Source organism: Microcaecilia unicolor, chromosome 14, assembly GCF_901765095.1.
Source record: "Microcaecilia unicolor chromosome 14, aMicUni1.1, whole genome shotgun sequence".
In the NCBI taxonomy this organism is placed as follows: Eukaryota; Metazoa; Chordata; class Amphibia; order Gymnophiona; family Siphonopidae; genus Microcaecilia; species Microcaecilia unicolor.
Window position 1 is genome coordinate 26481281 of NC_044044.1, and position 6542 is coordinate 26487822.

A 6542-nucleotide genomic window follows, 5' to 3' on the forward strand; every position below is an offset into this window, starting at 1 on the left:
TGGTGGTGAAGTTGCTTGTGTTATGTTGTGAGGTGAGGACCAGACATTAAGTTTTCTCTGCGTTGAGTTTCAGCTGGAATGCATCCGCCCATGAATGCATGATTTGGAGGCTTTGGTTGATCTCGTTGGTGATTTAATTTAGAACATGTTTAAACGGGATATAAATCATAACATCGTCTGCATATATGTAAGGGTTGAGGTTTTGATTGGCTAGTAATTTGGCTAAGGGTATTGTCATTAGGTTGAAGAGGGTTGGTGAGAGGGGGGATCCTTGGGGGGGACTCCACATTCAGGTGTCCATGGGGCTGATAGGTCTGCGTTCCTTGTTACTTGGTATGATCTTGTGGTCAGGAATCCTCTGAACCAATAGAGAACTGTGCCTCCTGCTCCGAAGTATTCCATGATTGACCATGTCGAAGGCACTGGACAAGTCGAATTGTAGGAGGAGTATGTTGTTGCCAGTTGCAATTGCTTGCTTAAATGAGTTCATTACAGACACTAGAACAAATTTCAGTGCGGTGATTTCATTTTTGACGCTCGTCCGAAAAATAATTTCTATTTTCGGACACGCGTATCAGACGCACGCCAAGTGGCATTTGATGCACGCAGGTCATTACCGCGTGAGACTTTACCGCTAGGTCAATGGCTGGCGGTAAGGTTTCGCAGCCAAAATGGACGCGCGGCAGTTTGCCAAAAATGGACGTGTGGCAAAATGAAAAAGATTTTTAAAAGGCATTTTTTTTTATTGCAGGTGCACCGAAAAATGATTCTGCGTGCTCCCAAAACACACATCTACGCTACCACAGGCCATTTTTTCAGCGCACCTTTGTAAAAGGGCTCCTTAGTTGACATTATGTATGGGGCAGCAGGCAGAGATTTGAAACTGTAGATTTAAAACTGCATATACTCTGCTCTGATCTTTCTCTCTCCTCAAAGTACGTTGAGCCCTCCCCACACCTGGTCTCCTCTAAACAGTTTTTGAATCACTTAGGCCTGGTTTAAGCTGCTGTTTGTTTGTGTGAGCTGAGGCTCCCATGAAGTCTTTTCAATCCTGCCCACTTTGCTGAAAGATCTCAGATAAGTCTGCTTTGGCAGTAATTGTTTTGGGCACGATTTGGTTCTTGGGTAGTTCTGGTGCATTATTGGGTTTTTTAGTGCAGCTCTGGATAGATTCTACAGATAGATTTTACAGGAAACACAGACTACAAGTTTTAAGCTTATCTGCTGTGTTAGACCTTGCTGTGTCTGTAATTTTGCTTATTCACTATCTTTATTGATATCTGAACACTAGATTTAAAACTGTAGATTTGAAACTGTAGATTTAAAACTGCATGTACTCTCCTCTGATCTTTCTCTCTCCTCAAAGTATGTTGAGCCCTCCCCACACCTGGTCTCCTCTAAACAGTTTTTGAATCACTTAGGCCTGGTTTAAGCTGCTGTTTTTTTTGTGTGTGTGTGTGTGTGTGTGAGCTGAGGCTCCCATGAAGTCTTTTCCATCCTGCCCACTTTGCTGAAAGATCTCAGATGTCTGCTTTGGCAGTAATTGTTTTGGGCACAATTTGGTTCTTGGGTATTTCTGGTGCATTATTGGGTTTTTGAGTACAGCTCTGGATAGATTCTACAGATAGATTTTACAGGAAACACAGACTACAAGTTTTAAGCTTATCTGCTCTGTTAGACCTCCTTGCTGTGTCCGTAATTTTGCTTATTGACTATAGTTATTGATATCTGAACACTAGATTTAAAACTGCATGTACTCTGCTCTGATCTTTCTCTCTCCTCAAAGTATGTTGAGCCCTCCCCCCACCTGGTCTCCTGTGCTTTGTGGAATGCCCGCTCCATCTGCAACAAACTTCCCTATATCCCCGATCTCTTTATTTCTCGCACCCTCCATCTGCTTGCCCTAACTGAAACTTGGCTTCACCCTGAAGACTCTGTTTCAGTTGCAGCTCTATGCCATGGAGGCTATCTCTTCTCCCATACTCCTCGCCCAGTTGACCGTGGAGGCGGTGTTGGGCTACTACTTTCGCCCTCTTGTAGATTTCAACCTCTCCTCCCACCTCAATCCTACCGCTTTTCTTCCTTCGAAGTCCACTCCATCCGCTTATTCGCTCCTCTGCCTCTCCGAGTAGCAGTCATTTATCGACCCCCTGATAAATCCCTTTCTTCCTTTCTCACCGACTTTGATGCCTGGCTTTCCTTCTTTGTTGCACCCTCATCTCCTTCTCTCATTCTAGGGGATTTTAACATTCATACTAATGATCCCTCTGACTCTCATACTTCTCAGTTTCTTTCTTTAACATCTTCCTTCAATCTCCAACTGTGCTCCACTGCCCCAACTCACCAGAAAGGCCACTGTCTCGATCGATCTTATGCTCTCCTCAAACTGCTCACTCTCCCATTTCTGCACCTCAACTCTTCCCCTCTCCGACCATCATCTGATAACTTTCACAATTAAACACCCTCCTCCCCAGGCACATTCAATCCTAAGCAACACATTTAGGAATCTTCAGGCTATCGACCCTTCGACCCTATCCTCCAACGTCTCAAATCTCTTCTCTACCACTATGGTATCCAAGTCCGTCAATGAGGCTGTCTCTGCCTACAACACTATTCTCTCCTCTGCATTGGACACTCTCGCTCCTCCCATGCCCCGTCCTATAAAACGTACCAAACCCCTGCCTTGGCTGACCTCTACAATCCGCTACTTACGTTCCTGTGCCCGCTCTGCCGAATGCCTCTGGCTAAAATCTCGTGCCCATGCTGACTTCATACATTTCAAATTCTTGCTGACCTCCTTCCAGTATGCTCTTTTCCTCGCCAAACAGGACTATTACATCCAGTTGACAAATTCTCTTGGCTCAAACCCTCGACGCCTCTTTGCCACTCTCAACTCTCTCCTCAAAGTGCCTTCTCCTCCAACAACCCCTCACTTTCTCCCGAGACTCTAGCTGAGTACTTCCACGATAAGGTCCGCAAGATTAAACTTGAATTCTCAACCAGTTCACCCCCACCTCTCCCTCCCTTAGTCCATTCTCTCAACCCCCCAACCCCCGCCTCCTTTTCTTCCTTTCCTAAAATCACTGAAGACGAAACTACACTCCTTCTCTCCTCCTCAAAACTAACCACCTGCTCCTCTGACCCTATTCCCACTCATCTACTCAACACTATCTCACCCACTGTCATCCCTTTCATCTGTCATATCCTCAATATTTCACTTTCCACTGCGACTGTTCCTGATGCCTTCAAACATGCCGTAGTAACACCACTCCTAAAGAAACCCTCATTGGACCCTACCCGTCCCTCCAACTATCTCCCCATCTCCCTCCTCCCTTTCCTATCCAAGATGCTTGAACGTGCTGTTCACCATCGTTGCCTCGACTTCCTTTCATCTAAAGCAATCCTTAATCCACTTCAATCTGGCTTTCGCCCCCTTCATTCAACTGAAACAGCGCTTACTAAAGTCTCCAACGACCTGCTCCAGGCCAGATCCAAAGGGCTCTATTCTATCCTCATCCTCCTTGATATATCTACTGCTTTTGACACAGTCAATCAGAGCTTACTCCTTGATACGCTATCCTCACTTTGATTTCAAGGCTCTGTTCTTTCCTGGTTTTCTTCTTATCTCTCCCAACGTACTTTTAGCGTACATTCTGGTGGTGGATCCTCCTCCTCTTCTATCCCGTTGTCAGTGGGTGTACCTCAGGGATCCGTCCTGGGACTTCTACTCTTCTCTATCTATACTTCTTCCCTTGGTACTCTGATCTCATCCCATGGTTTTCAGTATCATCTTTACGCCGATAACTCTCAGATCTACCTCTCCACACCAGAAATCTCAGCAAGCGTCCAGGCCAAAGTTTCAGCCTGCCTGTCTGACATTGCTGCCTGGATGTCTCACCGCCGTCTGAAGCTAAACATGACCAAGACTGAGCTTCTTATCTTTCCATCTAAACCGACCTCTACTCTCCCCCCATTCTCTATTTCTGTGGATAATAATACGCTCATCCTTCCCGTCTCATCAGCACGTAACCTTGGGGTCATCTTCGACTCCTCCCTCTCCTTCTCTTCACATATTCAACAGACTGCTAAATCCTGTCGTTTCTTCCTCTATAACATTACCAAAATTCGCCCTTTCCTTTCTGAGTACGCAACTAGAACCCTCATGATTTATAATTTTTATTAATTTTTTTATATACTTATACAGATATATTTTACTGTTAAGTGTAATACAGCCATTAAACACAAATTCAATTTGGCTTATTTAGACCTCGATAAAAAGGGGGGGGAGATAGGAATTAGTGAAATATTCATGCACTTCAAACAAAATTAAAAGGGAAAATTTGGCGCCGTATTCCCATACAACTTGTCTCTAATGTTGTTTTGCTTCTAAGAAGGTCTTAAGCTGATCAGGTATATAATATACATATTTTATCTGATTTAACCTGATGGCACATTTGCAGGGGTACGCAAGGAGAAAAGAACCCCCTAATTCCAATATTTTGACCTCATAGAGAGAAACTGTTTCCTCTTTTCCTGAGTAGTCTTAGTCACATCAGGGTAAAGCCAGATTTTCTGGGCAGCAAACATACGGTTAGTTGATTTAAAGTACTACTACTACTATTTAGCATTTCTATAGCGCTACAAGGTAGAGCCGCATTATTGGGTTCAAGTCCTGCTGGAAAACAAATGAAACTATCAACGTTCCCGTTTCAGTCACGTCTTCCGTTGATTGCTCCAGAATGGCTGTGACATTTTGTAAATCCTTTCGAGCCTTACAGAATGCAACTGCTAGACTGATTTGTTCAGCCAGAAAGTTTGAACCTATGTCTCCGCTTTTGGTTAAGTTGCATTGCTGTTTTTAAGAAGCAGTTTTCCAACATCCCAGGAGGAGTGCAAAGACCCTCATCCACACTCTTATCACCTCCCGCTTAGACTACTGCAACTTGCTCCTCACAGGTCTCCCACTGAGCCATCTCTCTCCTCTTCCATCTGTTCAAAATTCGGCTGCACGACTGATATTCCGCCAGTGTCGTTATGCTCATATTAGCCCTCTCCTCAAGCCACTTCATTGGCTCCCTATCCGTTTCCGCATACAATTCAAACTCCTCTTACTGACTTACAAATGCATTCGCTCTGCAGCTCCTCAGTACCTCTCCACTCTCATCTCTCCCTACACTCCTCCCCAGGAACTCCGCTCGCTGGGAAAATCTCTCTTGTCTGCACCCTTCTCCTCCAACACTAACTCCAGACTCCATTCCTTCTATCTTGCCGCACCGTATGCCTGGAATAGACTTCCTGAGCCGGTACGTCCAGCCTCATCTCTGGCAGTTTTCAAATCTAAGCTAAAAACCCACCTTTTCGATACTGCTTTTAAATCCTAACCCCTACTCACCTTTTCAAAACCCTCACCTTTTCATCCTCCCTTCAACTGTCCCTTATCCCTGATATGCCCTGTCTGTCCTAACCCTTATCCCTCACTTGTCCTGTCTGTCTGTCCTAATTAGATTGTAAGCGCTATCGAGCAGGGACTGTCTATGTTCTAGTGTAAAGCGCTGCGTACGTCCGGTAGCGCTATAGAAATGATAAGTAGTAGTACTTATGTGTCTTTGAGGATGTGGTATATGTGAAATGATCTGTCACTCAGGAGGAGGGCGGGTTTCATATTATATCGGTGAATTGACGTCATGTTAGGTTATCTGTGTGACGTTCTGCGCTGCTGATTTTATTACTGCAACCTGTTTTGAATTCAGCGTTGCCCGTCTCATCGAATCCACAGCCAACAGGACAGGAACATTCTACCTAATCAACTTTAAAAAATCTGCGTATATGAGGAAAATACTTAAAAAAAAAAAAAAAAAAACAACCCAAACAAAGTCAGGAACACATAGAAGCCAAGTTTTATTGCTAAATGTGTGAATTTCTTATTTTCAAGGACATGATCCAAATGTAGAAGAGGGGGGGCAGCCTGAGTTACCCCTCCCAAATTGGGAAAGGGGACATAATGCCTGCTCTCTACCCCATCCCCCCCCCCCCCAGCACTGTATTAAGGAACTATTCGCAGCCCTTCCTTCCTCCTACCCCCAGGAGAAAGAATGGAGAAAACATGGAAGGCGGATGGAGGGTTCTGTTAAGGTTTTCATATATTAAGGAAGGGCAAAGATGCATTTATATCACAGCGGGATCCAAAGACTGTCCTAGTCCTAGGGCCAGATGCACTAAACTTAACGAGACATTAACGTGGGTTTTAAACTGGTTCTAGCCAGTTTAACGCGCAAGTAGTAAACCAGGACATGCACAAAAGGGCATTGTCCTGTCACGGTAGCAGCTAACGAAAACGGAATGCAGATGGGCACATTAGTATTATAACGTGTCTAAATCGTATTGTAATGAGGTGCACTACCGTTTTCCGATTGCCTATCCGTGGAAAATCTAACGGGAGGTCTGTACCTCTCGTTGGGGCTGCGTGGGATTTATTCGCCTCTTAAAAACTTCTATAAATTTAACCCCCAAAAAAAAATCGGGGGAAAAAAACGTCCAAGTGC